Here is an 18,044-nt window from a genome sequence, read left to right as displayed (position 1 = left end):
TATGAGAAGTGTAGAAATTATAAACTTTAATATAAAAAAGTTACATACCCAATCTTTTTTTGAATAGATATAATATACATGAGAATGAAATGTACTCTGGAACAGTGCTCATGCGATTATGCAGTCACTGTTACTAACAACATTTTTTGAAAAATATATATCGCCAACCCCATGTGATACTAATAACAAGGAGATCGAGTTTAAAGACACGGTACAAAGCAACAGCAAAGATACAGATAATCAAATAAAACAACTGAGGTCTAATTCAGAGTTAAGTTCCCCTGGATGAACAGATTTAAACATAAAAATAAAACGGGTGATGGGAGAGCTGGCACTGCCAAGATAATACTATGGGAAGCTGGTTATAATGAATGCTCCAGTGAGGTCAGAGGTGGTAGAAGAAGAAGCAGAAGAAGAGTTTGGATTTGATATCCTGTTTTATCACTACTCGAAGGAGTCTCAAAGAGGTTAACATTCTCCTTTCCCTTCCTCCCCCACAACAAACACTCTGTGAGGTGAGTGGGGCTGAGAGACTTCAGAGAAGTGTGACTGGCCCAAGGTCACCCAGCAGCTGCATGTGGAGGAGCGGGGAAGTGAACCCTGTTCCCCAGATTACGAGACTACCACTCTTAACCACTACACCACGCTAGCATCACACTGGTAGCTATGGATGAAGACAGACGTAACACGTTAACTGTTGTGGTTTGAACACACACTTCCTGCCCCAAACAGCAACACTTTGGAAATCCCCCCCCCCCACAGCCCAGAAAACCTTGCATCTGTCTTCACCTTAACAGAGCCTCCCTTGATGGATTTTGAAGTGTGAGAAGCCCCCAAGGGCCTTGTTGGTTTCCGTGGTGCTTTGGAAGTCTGTTAGCAGAAACTCTGGAGAACAAACAAATCCATTAGCACCGACATCCTGGCACCGCACAGCAGCGTTGCCTTGCCTTGCCTGGGTAGGAGAAGTTGAGCAAGGTGGAACACGTTATGAAAAAGAGCATCTGTTCGCTTTGACAGAGCTCTTGGGAGTGGCAGTCACGGTCCCGAATAGTCTCTGGGGGTTTTCCAGTGACATCGCTTCCCTCCCACCCCCTTGACGTATTCGCATCTCTGTTAGTGGCAAGAGGGTTACTTGAGGAAAGGCTCCAAATTAACAGCCGCTGTGACAAGCGTGACAGAAAAGCAGCGTACGATTCGGCTTTTGCTACGCTTATTTGGCAAGGCAGGGGGGAAGACAAGGAGGAAGCAAAATCCTTCTTAAGCGTGCCGATTAATTTCACCCCACTCCATCTGAAGAGCCGGATGTGCAAAACACAGCAAAAAAATTATGATGGTTACTGGCTATTTGGCAATATGCTGGTTGGCTGATGGGCAGCTAAGGGTTAGCACAGGTAGGTAAGCTTTTTGAGCTGGAGGGTGCATTTCCTCCTGTGCAACCCACTGGGGGGGTCACCTGCCAGGGGTGGGTGTGGCCAGTGGCAAAAGTGGGCGGAGCAAAAATTTGGAACTTTTATATACCATATTTTTCCATGCATAACACGCCCCCACGTATAAGACGACCCCTATTTTGGCGGGTACAAATTTAAGAAAATGGGGGGGAAGGCCCAGAGTTGTGGAGCTTTTGGGGGGAGGGAGGAATACAGAAAATAACTAACCCGACTGACATACACTGACAATAGCTTTTGTCGCAGCCGGCAATCACACGCCCAATGGCCGCAGCAAATTTATGGAATATGCGGAAATGGCGAAACGTACCGGGAGAATAAGAAATCAAGATAACAAACTTTTTATAAAAGAATGGAAACGGTTTATTGAATATTTATAGATAAATTGTAAACAGATAAAAACACTGGCAGGATTATTGTAATAACCTGCAGTTACATAAGAGTATATATTTAAAGAAGATAAATAAGTGAGTAATTTAAGTTAATTTGGATATGCAGGAGATATTAAAAATGAATTTAAGGAACTGCAGAAAGAGGGGAAAGGAACTCAAAATGATTGTAAAATCAGTGAAATGTATAACTGAAAAGTATAAATAATGTGTGTTTTTTTTAAAAAAAAATAAACATTTTAAAATTTCCCTATACAGGGTTGCCTTCAGATGGCTTGGGTTGAGTAACTCCATACCCTCCAGAATTTCTCCAATGAAAATTGGGACTTCCTAAGGAAAAGTGGGACATTTCAGGATCAAATCAGAAACTGAGACGGCTTTTGTAAATCCAGGACTGTCTGTCCCTGAAAAATAGGGACACTTGGAGGGTTTGCAAATACAGAGCCTGAAAAACATTTCAGTCTCTGCAGCCCTATCAGGTAAGCAGCCTATTTCTTTGCCACCACCCGATAGAACAGTTTAAAAGGAAACATTACCCAGTTTGGCCTAGGTGTCTAAGTTTAGTAAAAGTATAAACCGATGTTTAAGAATTTTTTAATTTTTTTTTTACAAAGCAGCGACCAATAACAAAAACAACCAATGCAGTTGGTTTAAAGAAATTAAATACAGCCAGACCTCAAAATCATCTAAAAACCCAACACAAAAACAATGAACCCAGCATAAACTCAGCCTAGTTCCTTGGTTCTAGAGCAGGGGTGGTTAAACCATGAATTCCGAGATGTGGCTGGACTTAAAGTCCTATCATTCCCAAGACGCCTGGCTGATGGTCAAATGTTACAAGAGTTGTAGTCCAGCGTCCTATGGAGGGCCACAAGTCCCCTCTCTTTATGATGTGGGGGGTTAGCCACATACAGTCTGCTTCTCCATCCATGTTTCAAGTCAAGGATATAATATAAAGGACACCATTTGTACAGGGAACAGGCAATCCAGTCAGTTGCCATTTCTGAGCGCTCCTCTCATCTGCCATGATGTGCAGCAACCGAACACACCATTTCTGGGAACCCTCCTTGCCTAGAGTTACCATTCCTTCGCCCGGACCTCCAAATTCAGCGGAGTAATTTGCACAGCATAATTTGCTAATCGAAAGCTGATACGCAACGACACTAATCAAATTAGCATCTCTAATTTGCATAGCTTCGGCAGCAAATGCCCACACGCAGGAAGCCGATTCCCCAATTTCCTCAACTCGGAAAGCCAGAGTCTATAAATTTGCCGCCAGCAAAATAAATTATGCAAAGAACACAAATTATACAAATGTGATTTCAGTGCGGGGTGTAATAAATAAATCACTCTTGGTGTTTCAGAACCCAGTCAACGCAAAAGAGAAAGCCTTCTGGAAAAAGCTTCCGTTGGAAATCGCACTTTATTTATTTACTGAGGAGCACAAGAAAGAGGAACACTGATTTATTTTGAAATAATATATTTTTCTTTTAAAAAAGAGCAGGGGTTTTATATATCTATAATGACAAGTCACCTGTCAGCAGCCATTTACATTAGCCTGTAGTAGAAGTAGGAGAAGGAATGCAGGGTCCATCTATCAGCTCTGCAAAAAGACCAGCATTTTTTGCCTCCTCTTTCCTTTGACCTTTTCTGCCACAACAGAATAACTTGTACCAGTTTCCTTATTTGCTGCTCCCTCCCAATCTGTTTCCCTTTTGTGTTGCCTTTTTAGATTCTAAGCCTTGGGGGCTGGAACTGTCTTGCAGTGGCAGCTGCTGCCCACTGGGGGCGGTAGATCAAGTACAGTGGTACCTCAGGTTAAGTACTTAATTCGTTCCGGAGGTCTGTACTTAACCTGAAACTGTTCTTAACCTGAAGCACCACTTTAGCTAATGGGGCCTCCCGCTGTTGCCGCGCCGCCGGAGCCCGATTTCTGTTCTTATCCTGAAGCAAAGTTCTTAACCTGAAGCACTATTTCTTGTTTAGCCGAGTGTGTAACCTGAAGCGTATGTAACCCGAGGTACCACTGTACAGGGTAGCTAGCAGCTTGTGGATTCAAAGGTCACAATAGGCAGCTATCACTTGACACTTGAGACATACAGAAAGCCTGCAATGTACATAAAGCCAAAATCATGTAAAGTCAAAACACATTGGGTTCAATGTTGGGTGGGATTGCCATAGCCATTCCCTCCCCTCCCCCCCGACACCCACCCCCTTTCTGCCTCCTTTTAATTTATTTTTAATTTATTCAAGAAGTGCATAAAGGTGAATGCACCACAAGTTAAACGTGCATAAGTATAACTGACACACCTGCAGTTTAAGTACTGCAGGGAGAACAAGGCTAGAGACTGGGTGGGGAAAGTAGTTTCTGGGGAAAGCGAGTGGTTTTTGTTTTGCATCTGTCTTCACAACAAAAGCAGATCCCTGTGCTTGAAGTAACTTTATAGTTTTCTCTGTTCTACATCCCAACCCTCTGAAACCCCTGTTTAATGAGACCTTCTGAAACAATGGACTCAGAGCATCTGCAGTTTGCTGCAGTTTTCGCTTGCTTTTGTCCATTTGCATCTCCCCACCACTCGCATATTGCCAATGTGCACATATCTACTCATAAAACACTGCAAAAAGAAGCAGCAGCAGCAGTCCTGATGCAGCGGCGCTGTGGTCTAAACCACTGAGCCTCATGGGTTTGCCAACCAGAAGGTCGGTGGTTCAAATCCCTGCAACAGGGTGAGCAAGTAGATAACTAGGTACCGCTGTGAGCAAGTAGATAACTAGGTACCGCTGTGGTGGGAAGGTAAACGGTGCTCTGGTTTCTGTCATGGTGTTCCGTTGTGCCAGAAGCGGCTTAGTCATGCTGGCCACGTGACCCGGAAAGCTGTCTGTGGACAAACGCTGGCTCCCTCGGCCTGAAATGCGAGATGAACGCCGCAACCCCATAGTCGCCTTTGACTGGACTTAACCGTCCAGGGATCCTTTACCTTTTACCTTCTACATACAATCACATCTTGATCCTTTTCGTGTGGTGTTTTACCACTGCACCTGTGTGCTCCTCACGTTGGTAAAACACCCTACAACAGGGGTGGGAAATCAACCTGCAACATTTCTGCATGTGGATTACCTTCCTTGGTTCCTCTTATCAGGTTCCTCTTATCAGGGGAGAGAGAGAAGGCTGTTGTCTTACACAGCAACCTGTGCCATAGGCAAGGCCCTGAGCTTACGTTACCTGGGGGAGTCATGAAATGCACAGTCTTCAGAAAGAGCCCCAAGTAATGTGATTCAGCTCAGCCTCCCCTTGCTTAGCTTCCAGAGAAATGTACTGGGGCTGTTTCTGGAGGCTGTATGTAGACAATGTTTACCTCCATTACTGTGCCGTGTGTTTCTTGCCTCCCTCAGGTAACATACCGGTAAACCCAATGCCTTGCTTCAGGCAGTTGGGTAGGGCTGACCAAGGGAGAGTCAACTCACTGAGGCCTGTTTCTGCACATTGTAGACTTCTCAAGTATCTGTAACTTCTCCACCCAGCCCAAAGTGGCCATGGGATCCTCCTGGACAGTATAAGAGAGTTTCCTCTTCCAACTGAAGACAGGGTCCTCCTCAGAGCTGGCAGGTTCTTGTATCCTTGGAATTAATTTGATTCCCTCCCCCTCTTCTTTTTTGCTTTCTCCTCCTATGATGGAACTCCTATTTGGGGACTTCCCTGGTTTTTTTTCTGGCCCATGTAGGACCAGTCTGGAAAGTTAGCCTTGGTGAAGACTTGACGTTTTCATACCTCCAAAAAGTTTTTGATTTGAGTTTCCATTGAAATGAGGCTGTATTTTAATGTTTTGATGTTGTATTTTAATCTTGTTTTTAAGTTGTATTTCAATCAATTTGTTTTATATTGTGTATTAGCCGCCCTGAGCCCAGTCTTTGCTGGGGGGGGGGGCAGGGTATAAATATTATTATTATTATTATTATTATTATTATTATTATTATTATTATCATCCTTGGTGATCTGCTGCTTCTACCTTTTGGTTTCCTGCTTGACTATGACTTGGAGTTTGCCTTGTTTCCTGATTATTTCCTTACCCCATGCCTCCTGGTTCCTAGCTCTTGGCTCACCTCAAACTGCTGCCCATACTCCAGCCCTGAGAAGCGGCTTCTGATTGCCAGCATGTGGCAAGTAGCTAACTACCCCCAGCAGATAATTCTGGCACTGGAAAGCCTGCAGTGGCTGCCCATGTTACTGTTATGAGTTCAAGGTTCATGTATTAATTTACCAGACCCTTAACAACCTGGGTCCAGAATAACTTAGGGTCCACCTGATTCCTTATATCCCTTCCTGATCTCTGGGGAATCCCTGTTAGTGGTTCCCCATGGTCCAGATGCGTGGTGTATCGATCCACTAGAAACTGTTGTTGTTTAGTCATTTAGTCGTGTCCGACTCTTCGTGACCCCATGGACCAGAGCACGCCAGGCACTCCTGTCTTCCACTGCCTCCCGCAGTTTGGTCAGACTCATGTTTGTAGCTTCAAGAACACTGTCCAACCATCTCGTCCTCTGTCGTCCCCTTCTCCTTGTGCCCTCCATCTTTCCCAACATCAGGGTTTTTTTCCAGGGAGTCTTCTCTTCTCATGAGATGGCCAAAGTATTGGAGCCTCAGCTTCACGATCTGTCCTTCCAGTGAGTACTAAGGGCTGATTTCCTTAAGTAGAAACTGTACTGAAGGGTTAAGTAGTCTGACCCCCTGCAATGCAGGAATCTCAGCTAAAGCATCCATGACAGATGGCCATCCAGCCTCTGCTTAAAAACCTCCAATGAAGGCCCATCACCTCCTGAGGGATGCCATTCTACTGCCGAACAGCTCTTATAGTTGGAAAGTCCTTCCTGACGTTTAGTCAGAATCTCCTTTCTTGAAACTTGAAGGCATTGGTTTGTGTCCAACCCTCCAGAGCAGGAGAAAACAAGCGTGTTCCCTCTTCCATGTGACAGCCCTTCCGATATTTGAAGATGGCTATCATATCTCCTCTAGAAGCTTGGCCTTGCCCTCACCAGTTCTGCAAGGCTCCTATAGAAGAGTCCCGTATGCACAGAGACTTTGCACCTGCCCATTAGAGAGAAATGGGAAGCCTCGAACATATATTTTTTATATGTCCTTTTTATGTTGAGATTCGTAGAGACACCGATCTTTCAGACAAGTCTAAACTTAATTCTCTCCTCCTAGGCAAAGATCAGAAGACAAACTGGCTGGTAGCCAGATTCTGCGCCCAGATTTGTAGGCACAGATCATCCTCTAGAATAAAATAGCTTACTAGGGAAATGCTGAAGTCGCCCTTTGGGGCACCTCAGGGTCAATTTTCATGGCAGCCCAAATCTCAGTTGTATGGGTATATGTATATATCTCAATTTTAACTCATGAGCTATTGCTGTAATCTGCTCTGATTGTATATTTTATCTTTATGGACACTGTTTTTATTGTGTTATGCGAGCTGGTCTTTGATCGTAATAAATTATCTAGCGTCTATCATATCTCCTCTCAGCCTCCTCTTTTCCAGGCTAAATATACCCAACTCCTCCAACCTTTCCTCACAAACCTTGGTTTCCAGCTCTAAGTAACGTAAATAATATAAATTTCTGAAACAAATAAACCATTGTTTCTTTAACCTATGCAGGTAGCTTTCTTCACAGACCTTATACCTGTCAGAAGATCGAAATTTGACTAGGAAGAAAAAAAGATGGCAGCTTGAAATGCAACCAGCCAACTCTGTACAAGCTGGACTTCCCTCTCTTTGTTACCACCACTCCAGCGTAACAGAACTTCATTTCTTGCTGCTGGCTTGCTCATCAGCAAATGAGGTCTGAAATGCCATTGGGGTTATGCTAAAGATGCTGACAACTCAGATTATTCCGCCCCCCCCCCCCCGAGAGGTGAGACCAGAAGTGATGTACGATATTCAAACTGAGTTAAAAGTTTTAACTCACACATTGTTTAATTAATTGGGGGCTGTGCATTTTTAACCTTGATTATAACCGAAAATAAGAAACAAACATAAGCCTTAAGATGAATACATATATGTTGCAGGGGGTTTTTTCTTTTCCTTTTTTTTTTAAGGGAGCTGCATTTGTTTATAAAATTTCTCCCGGGGTTTATCCCCCTGCTGTTCTCCATCAATTAATGAGGAAAGAAACTGCATTTAGAAATCAGTGAGAGGAGAGAGAAGATTTTGGTGAAATTATCATGGGTTGTGTCAGGGAACTGACATCGGAGCCAGCAGTGGAGGCAGGGCTCCCAAGCGATGCCGGAGAAGGGCCAAGCAGGGAGAGAGGGAACTCATCGGCTGGGGAAGGAAATCAGCGTAACACCGGGGATAAAGGGGGGCGATGGGGGAATCGGAGAAGGGGCTCCAGGACTCTTCGCTGGAGATCAGCGGGGAGAGCACAGGTCCTCCACTGCCCACACCCACCCTGCACAGAAGACTTCCACGCAGGGAAAGTAGGCGTAGACTTGGCATCAAAGAACTTCTTTGCTGGAAGAAGTTCAAGAAACGCCCACTGACGGATTCTGCTAGCGACTGAACAGCCACAAAGTGAAGGGCTGTCCAGCCAGGAAAAGGTTTAACCAGGCAACCTAGCCAGGAGTGGCGGCAACTTACGCACGAGCAACCCCATATAACCATTACAGGTTGGTTCAGGGGTTTTGTCATGCTTACCTTAGGCCCTATCTGAATTTAAAGCTGGGTTGTACCACATTAAACAGACATGGGTTGTACCACATTAAACCAGGAGTTGTTAGGGGCATCCTAACCTCTGGCCCTCCAGATGTTGTTGGATGACAACTCCCATCATTTGTGACCATTGGTCTTGCTGGCCAGGGCAGATGGGAGCTGAGTCTATCACAGATTGCCCACCCCTGCTGCAGAGGCCGCTAGAGCTCCCTGAATTAATGTTAATGAAACATGGCAGAGGATATGCCATATGAACCAAGCTGCCCTCTTCCTTAGTCACCACTCAGCAATGGCAGGAGGTAAGTGCCTTCCTCGCACTTCTGGGTTCACAGTGCAATTGTCAGGCTTCAGGGAATCTGATCTCCACCCCCCACCCGGTAGGCAGCCAGGAATAGAAAGACAAGGGAAGCTCTTACCAAGGTCTTCTTTCAATATCCACAGAGAGAGGCTTAGAAATTGAAATTGAAATACTTTATTGTCACTTGTACAACTTGTATACAGTGAGATTACAAGAGCACCCCCCACTCAGCTCACTTAGTCTTAATTCCCCTCGTTTACTGACGCACACCCACCAAACCCGAAAGTCAGTTGCCCTGTTGTTATCTTTTCATTCAGCAGCCTAACAGCCCACGAATAGAAGCTGTTCTTTACCCTGTTGGTGCGACTAATCGTGCTTCTATATCTTCTGCATGAGGGCAGGAGATCAAGAAAGTGCTGGCCAGGGTGTGAATCATCACCGAGAATTTTCCTTACTCTCCTGAGGCAACGTTCTTCCACTATTTCATCCAGCGGATTCACAGGACAGCCCATAATATCTTGTGCTGTATTAACCACCCTCTGTAGGCACTTCCTATCAGTTGATGTCAAACCAGTGTACCACACCGTGATGCAGTATGAAAGGACACTTTCTCTTATGGACCGGTAGAAGGAGATCATCAAATGCTGATTGACATCGCTCTTTCGCAATACTCTGAGGAGATGGAGTCTCTGTTGGGCTTTCTTAACCACCTGGGTTGTACTGATTTTCCAAGTAAGGTCTTCACTGAGATAAACTCCTAGGAATTTAAAGGAAGAGACTCTCTCCACAAAGCCCTTCCTGGTGTACAGCAGGGCGAGTTCTCCTCTCTTCCTCCGAAAGTCCAACACCATCTCTTGGAGAAATGCAACCTCTTGTAGTAATGGCATTGTTCTGAGTAAACTCCACCCCCCTTCTCTCCTCAGTTGTCAACCAGACCACTCACCTTATGGTGGCCACTTAGGGCCATTTGCCTACGAGCCCTTTGCTCTCCTACTTTCAATGCTCATTGGGTTTTGGGAGAAGTGGGGTCTGGAATGCTTTCTAGTGATAACGGGTCAGCCAGCTGCTCCAGCTCTGCTTCCCTCTCCCCTCCCCCTCCCCTCCCCCATTATTGCCCAACTCTGCTCTTCATCTACCTCTGAGCCGTTACCTTCCTCAAACCACTGTTGTAAATCTATACTGTCTTCCTCTTCTCTGGAAGGTTCAGGAGGAAGCGGAGTCCGAGACCATTCTTCCTGTGTCCAGTCCCTGACAGCAATGACCCGAAAGCACAGTGTGCTCTCCTGCAGGGGCTCCAACTGACTTCTAAATCCATACAAAACTAAATGGTATTGCTTCCTCTGCAATACAATACGGCGATGAATTTCAGAAAATCAGCACAAACTGTGCTCCTCAACGTTTAAATGAAAACGGGCTTGTGTCAGCACTACTGATGAGCATGCAAAGGGCTGAGTCCATATACTACAAAGTGATTTCTTTCTTTCTTTCTTTCTTTCTTTCTTTCTTTCTTTCTTTCTTTCTTTCTTTCTTTCTTTCTTTCTTTCTTTTGAAACAAATCAAACCCCTCTGAGAAGGACTCTGCTGTTATCTTAGCAATGCAAAGAATACTTTAAGCATGACCAAGTCAACGTTAAGCTTAAGCTCCACTTATTTCAATGGAAAAGAAGAAGCATGGTGCAATTCTAAGCATGTTCATTCAGAATTCAGCCCCACTTGGCTCAGTGGGACTTGCTCTCTACTAAATTCTAGGGTAGAACTGGACCTCCAACCCACCCCCCAACACATGTGCAAAGCATTCTAGCCCTATGCATGTTTGCTTCTGCCACTGAAATCAGTGGGACTTAACAGCGCCTACCATTTTGATTGCACAGTGCTTCTTTCCAATTTCGTTCACACAGAACATTAAGACTTTTATTGGTAATTCAGCTGATTGGCAGCCGAAGGAGCCTAATCAAAAGAGGGTGATCTGTAAAATGCATTACCAGTTTTGAAATGGGCGGCATTAAAAATAACAAGAAAAGAAGCATCTGCATCTGCAGCTGTTTACTATCTGTAATTATTTGCGGAAATCTTTTTAATCTGCAAAGTGACTGGCGGCCATGTAATTCCGCCTCGCGAGAATCTTGAGCGGGCAGCGCGGTTATGTCCATTGTTCAAAGAGGAGCCAAGAGAGCGATTGAGAGAGTGCAATAAGTGTTGGATTGTATTTCTGGATCTGTGCCTGGTGTAGTCTTCAGGCTCATCTGTGAGAAGAGAAGCAAGAATCTTTGCATTGCATCTAAGGATGCAGCCCTGTGGGTGGATGATACTGATAATATCACTTGCTTCCCTGAATGGTCCAGCGTCAGATCAGGGGGGCTGTTAGGGGAGACCTATACCCTGAGCCTTTTGAACTGGGCCCTCAGTCTCTTGCCCATTCTCTCCCCTCTCTCATATATATATATATCTGTTTTACAGTTTAGAATACTCATTTAAACATCCTTAAAATATCAATGACTTCCCTTCTTCTCTTTCCATGGTTCATTTTGCATATCATAAACCCCTGCATATTTTACATAAACTAAACCATTCAGTATTCCATTATTACATCCATCAAAACTTATTGACACTGCTGAATTTATCTTAACGCTGCCAACGTTTTCAAGTGTACACAATTTCCCCCCATATATTCAATAAACATTTTCCAATCTTCTCTAAATGTATGTTCTTCTTGTTCTCTTACTCTATATGTTAAGTCCGCAAGCTGCACATATTCCATCAGCTTAAGTTGCCATTCTTCTTTAGTTGGGACCTCACTCCTTTTTCATTTTGGGGCAAACAAAACACAGGCCGCAGTAGTGGCATACATAAGTAACCTTTTTTGACATCTGGGAATTTCTGTCTGAATTATCCCCAGCAAAAAGGACTCTGGTTTTTTTGGGAAAGTACTTTTTTATATATAAAAAAATCAATTCATTATGGATTACTTCCCAATACTCTTTTACCCTTTTACAGGTCTACCACATATGAAAGAACATTTTCTCATTCCCTCCCCTCTCTTCAAGGGGTGCCATTGAGAATCCCAGCCTACGTTTGTGTGTGTATGTAATTGTGTGGGGTGGCGCCAAACTTAGGTTTTTGACCTGGGTGAAATAAAGCCTAACTTCACCCCTGTCAGGATCTGGCAAGCTGCTGGCTTAGATACTCAGCACGCAGTAGTTGTATTTACAAGAAGATTTATTACATACAGTCATTAACCTCAGAGCTAGCGACCGTCCATCAAGATGAAGTTGAGGCATCTGAGCTCAAATTGCGCCTCCATCAGGAAACACGAAAGCGCCTCCCTTGTCTTCTTTGATTGACACCTTTCCTTGACCTTTGTTCTTCTGCGAGCCCTGCGGCTCTTGGGATCATCGCCCACCTCTTCCTCCAACAAAGAGTTCTCTCTCCCCTGTGAGGTGACTAATGGCTGCTCCTCAGAGAATTGGCCTCCATCCAGTCTGCTCTCGCTGTATGGATAATGTACAGCAGGGGTCAGCCAAGGGCCGGATCACTCCCGTGGAGATCGTCCGTGGACCGGACCAGTGTTGCGCAGCACCGGAAATTGCTTCTGTGCATACCCAGATGCCAAAAATCGCACCTGCACAGATTTTCGGCATCTGGGCATGCGCAGAAGCAATTTCCGGTATCTGCGTGTGCACAGACGCAATTTCCGGTGTTGCTCAGCGAGTCCCCACACTGCGCTGTGCTGGGTTAGCCCAGCGTATGGGGACTCACCAAGTGGGAGGCTTGCTTTGGGGGTGGCTCATGGGCCAGTAAAACGGTCTTTGTGGGCCAGATCCGGCCCACAGGCCGCAAGTTGCTGACCCCTGATGTACAGTCTCTCCTCCTTCTGAGAAGGGGGTTTGTAGCCAGGGCTGGATTTAGGTTTGATGAGGCCCTAAGCTACTGAAGGTAATGGGGCCCTTTATATGTCCAGCTGTCCTTTGCCAACAACAAATAGTCTCTGTTTTTTGTGTTGAATATATGCTATATACTAATTTATGGATCTAGTAGGTATCTAAAGCCATTTGCACATGTTGCCATGCAACCAGTCCATGCAGAATGTAGGCACCCTATATATAGAAATGAGCAAACTAGTGATATTTTAGGGAGCAGGCTAGCAGGCGGGTCCCATTACTTACATCACAGGAGCCTACACAACACAAAACACTGTTGCTGTACATAGGCTTTACAGTGGTACCTCAGGTTAAGAACTTAATTTGTTCTGGAGGTCCATTCTTAACCTGAAACTGTTCTTAACCTGAGGTACCACTTTAGCTAATGGGGCCTGCTGCTGCCGCTGCGCCGCCGGAGCATGATTTCTGTTCTCATCCTGAAGCAAAGTTCTTAACCCGAGGTACTATTTCTGGGTTAGTGGAGTCCGTAACCTGAAGCGACTGTAACCTGAAGCATCTGTAACCCGAGGTACCACTGTATTTGTTTTTTATCTTATATTTTGGAAATGTGCATCTGGGTTTTTTCCCCTTTAAATTTTTTGGGGGCCCCCAAGAGAGTGGGGCCCTAATCTATAGCTTGTTTAGCTTATACATACGATAAATCCGGCACTGGTCATAGCCCACTGCCTTCGGCTGGCTGAGAAAGAGGCAAGTCTCTTTCTTCCTCTTCTGAGCCAGTGTGGTGTAGTGGTTAAGAGCAGTGGACTCGTAATCTGGTGAACCGGGTTCGATTCCCCGCTCCTCCACATGCAGCTGCTGGGTGACCTTGGGCCAGTCACACTTCTTTGAAGTCTCTCAGCCCCACTCACCTCACAGAGTGTTTGTTGTGGGGAAGGAAGGGAAAGGAGAATGTTAGCCGCTTTGAGACTCCTTAAAGGGAGTGAAAGGCGGGATATCAAATCCAAACTCTTCTTCTCTTCTTCTTCTTCTTCTGACTGACTACCCCCCCGACTCCCCTCCATGGCACCCCCTGAGTGAAACAACCAGCCCCTAGTATAACATATTCCCCTAAGGCAGGGGTGCAGAACCTGTGACCCATCAGAAGCTGCTGGACTACAGCTTCCATCATCCCTGACCATTGGATGGACCACAGTTTCAACATCCTTGTCCAAAGTATTCCTTCCAGTTGGGCTCCCATACCTTGAAATGGAATAGACTATCGGTACAGCACACCGGCGGGGCCAGCGGGTGGCGCTGTGGGTTAAACCACAGAGCCTAGGGCAACATCATCATGATGGGAGACATGAACGGGATTGTATCAACTAACATGGATAAGTCGCAAAGTCAAAAGGTTACCAAAGATGGCAGACTACCAAAGACCTTTTTTGAAATGACAGACAACATGGACTGGATTGACATTTGGAGAATGAGAAACCCCTTGGGAAAGGAAGGAACATTCTTCTCTGAAGCCCATCTGACTTGGACAAGAATCGACCAAATATGGATTACTAGAGGTCTGGCACCTAAGGTCAGAAAAGTGGAAATCTGCCCAAAGACCTGCTCCGACCATAACGCTTTGAAAATGGATTTGACATTGTTACCAACCGGCTCCTTTCGATGGAAGATGAATGACAACTTATTTAGAGATCAGGAGATTATTAAAAAGGCCCCAAAAGTATTGAAAGATTATTTTGAAATAAATCTGAACACAACGGTGGAAAAAAGAATAATTTGGGACGCAAGTAAAGCTGTGATGAGAGGGTTCTTAATACAACAGAATGCTATTAAGAAAAGGAAACAAAATGAAAAGAAAGATAAGATTTTGGAAAAAATAAAAGAATTAGAAAAGAAGCTAAGAGTAAATCCGAAGTCGCAGCCGATTTTGAGAGAAATTAAACTTCACCAGGCACAATATTCTAAATTGATAAATCAGGAAATAGAATGGAAGATTAAGTTAATGAAACAAAAAACATTTGAATCGGCAAATAAATGTGGGAAACTGCTGGCTTGGCAGTTGAAGAAGAGACAAAAGTTGAACATAGTAACAAATCTAGAAATTGAAGGAAGAAATATTCAGAACCCCGTGGAAATCAGAAAATCTTTCCAGAAATATTTCAAGAAACTATATACTCAAGGGCCGCAAAATGAAGTTGAGATTGAACAATTTTTGGAAAAAACAGTCTTAAAAAATTTACACAAGAAAATAGACTACTCCTGAATAGTCAAATAACACGACAAGAAATTGAACATGCCATTCAGAACATGAAGCTGGGCAAATCTCCAGGACCAGATGGTCTGACCTCCAAGTATTACAAGACAATGAGTGACTATTTGATTCAACCTTTGATGGAGTTCAGCAATGAAATTTTGGAGGGAAAGAAGGCGCCGGAATCGTGGAAGGAAGCTTTTATCACGTTGATACCAAAATCAGAAACTGAAAAGACACAACTGAAGAACTACCGCCCCATCTCCCTTTTAAATGTGGATTACAAAATATTTGCTGATGTTTTAGCAGGCAGACTTAAAAGAGTTTTGAATGAAGTAATTCACAAGGACCAGGCTGGCTTTCTCCCAGGTAGACACATGTTTGCAAACACAAGGAACATTATTGACATCTTGGAACTTTTGCAAACAATATAAACACTAAAGCAGTTTTGATCTTTATAGACGCGGAGAAGGCCTTTGACAACATCTCTTGGAAATTTATGAAGGGAAACTTAAAAGAAATGGGAGCGGGGCGGGGTTTTCAAAATGGGATTGACGCAATATATTCAGAACAAAAAGCCAAATTGATAGTTAACAATGTGGTAACGGAAGAATTTAAAATTGAAAAAGGAACACGACAAGGCTGCCCGATTTCCCCTCTGTTATTTATTTCAGTTCTGGAGGTGCTCCTGAACTTGATTAGAGGTGACCGGCTGGTGCAGAGGATTGAGGTCGGAGCGAAACAATATAAACTTAAAGCTTTTGCAGATGACCTAGTTTTGACATTGCAGGAGCCAGAATCTAGTACGAAAAGAGTATTACAACTGATACATGATTTTGGACAGGTCGCAGGATTTAAGCTAAATAAACAAAAAACGAAGGTGTTAGGGAAAAATATGACAGATACAGAGTCAGAACGGTTTCAGAGAGAAACAGAATTATCATTGGTGAAAAAGGTAAAGTACCTAGGGGTTAATATAACAGCCAAAAATCTGAGTCTATTTAAGGATAATTATGAAAAATGTTGGTCTGAAATTAAGAGAGACTTGGAAAGTTGGGCAAAACTGAAGCTTTCTTTGTTAGGCCGAATTGCTGCCATTAAGATGAATGTGCTGCCAAAGATGTTGTTCTTGTTTCAAACATTGCAAATTGTGGACAAAACGGAGTGTTTCCGGAGGTGGCAGAGAGATATTTCCAAATTTGTCTGGCAGGGCAAAAAGCCCAGAATCAAGTTTAAGATATTAACAGATGCAAAGGAAAGAGGGGGCTTTGCCCTGCCAGACTTAAGGCTGTACTATGAAGCCGCAGCTTTCTGCTGGCTAAAAGATTGGCTACTTCTCGAAGACACTGATGTGTTAGATCTGGAAGGTTATAACAATGCTTTTGGTTGGCATGCATATTTGTGGTATGACAAAGCTAAGATTAACAAGGCCTTTAAGAACCATATTGTCAGAAAAGCAGTGTTTAATGTCTGGACAAAATACAAAGACTTATTGGAAAATAAAACTCCAAGGTGGCTTTCACCTTTGGAAGCTAAGGCCCGAAAAAGACCCAATATGGAAGCCTACTGGCCAAAATATTGGGAACTGTTAGAAAAAGACGGAGATAATTGGAAATTGCAGAGTATGGAGAAAATGAAGGATAAAGTGCGAGACTGGTTACACTACGCTCAGATTAAGGAAATTTTTAAAAGTGACAAAAAGTTAGGATTCCAGGTGGAGAAATCGAAGTTGGAAACAGAACTGTTAGAACCTAAGACTAAGGTACTTTCAAGAATGTATAATTTGCTGTTGAAATGGAATACACAAGACGAAATGGTTAAGTCGGCTATGATAAAATGGGCACAGGACATTGGGCATAACATTATGTTTGAGGACTGGGAAAGGTTGTGGACCACTGGGTTGAATTTTACTGCATGTAATGCTTTGAAAGAAAATGTAATGAAAATGATATACAGATGGTACATGACCCCAGTTAAACTTGCCAAAATATACCATTCGTCTGATAATAAATGCTGGAAATGTAAAGAAAATGAAGGAACATTCTTCCACCTCTGGTGGACTTGCCCCAAAGTGAAGGCCTTCTGGGAAATGATATATAACGAGCTGAAAAAGGTATTTAAGTATACCTTTACTAAGAAACCAGAGGCCTTTCTTCTGGGCATTGTCGACCAGAAGGTGTTAAAGAAAGATAGAACATTTTTCATGTATGCAACAACAGCAGCAAGGATACTACTCGCTAAGAACTGGAAAACTCAAGATCTACCCACACTGGAAGAATGGCAGATGCAACTGATGGACTATATGCAGCTGGTGGAGATGACTGGCAGAATCCGAGACCTGGGAGAAGAAAGGATTGAAGAAGATTGGAAGAAATTCAAGATTTACTTGCAGAAATATTGTGATTTAGTGGAATGTTAAGAAAGATGCTTGGTTATAAATAATTGGCCATCACTAAAATAGATCAAGAATTGATGATAAGAGAGATTAAGAGAAACAAATTTGCAGGAGAATTATTTTATTGTATTTAAGTAAGTGGTTATAGATTTGGAAATAAGATGATAATTTGCTTGACAAAAATTTATTAATGATGTAAATGGGAGCGGGAGACGTGAGGAAGTTCAAGGATATTATGAAATTTTGTTAAAACAAAGCAATAATGTTTATTATCATTGTATTCTTTTTTCTAAAAACTCTAATAAATATTTATATATATAAAAAAAACCCCACAGAGCCTAGGGCTTGCCGATCAGAAGGTTGGTGGTTCGAATCCCCACAACAGGGTGAGCTCCCGTTGCTCGGTCCCTGCTCCTGCCAACCTAGCAGTTCGAAAGCACATCAAGTGCAAGTAGATAAATAGGTACCTCTCTGGCGGGAAGGTAAACGGCGTTTCTGTGAGCTGCTCTGGTTCGCCAGAAGTGGCTTAGTCATGCTGTACGCCGGCTCCCTCAGCAAATAAAGCGAGCTGAGCGCCACAACCCCAGAGTCGGCCATGACTGGACCTAATGGTCAGGGGTCCCTTTACCTTTACAGCACACAGGGAGTGGCGGAACTTCATGCTCCAGCACTGGGGGGTGGAGAGCAGGC

The sequence above is a fragment of the Podarcis melisellensis genome (genome assembly GCF_964234715.1).
Source record: "Podarcis melisellensis genome assembly, chromosome: 3".
Taxonomy (NCBI): Eukaryota; Metazoa; Chordata; class Lepidosauria; order Squamata; family Lacertidae; genus Podarcis; species Podarcis melisellensis.
The sequence above is the reverse complement of the archived record's forward strand: the minus strand, read 5'-3'. Positions refer to the sequence as shown.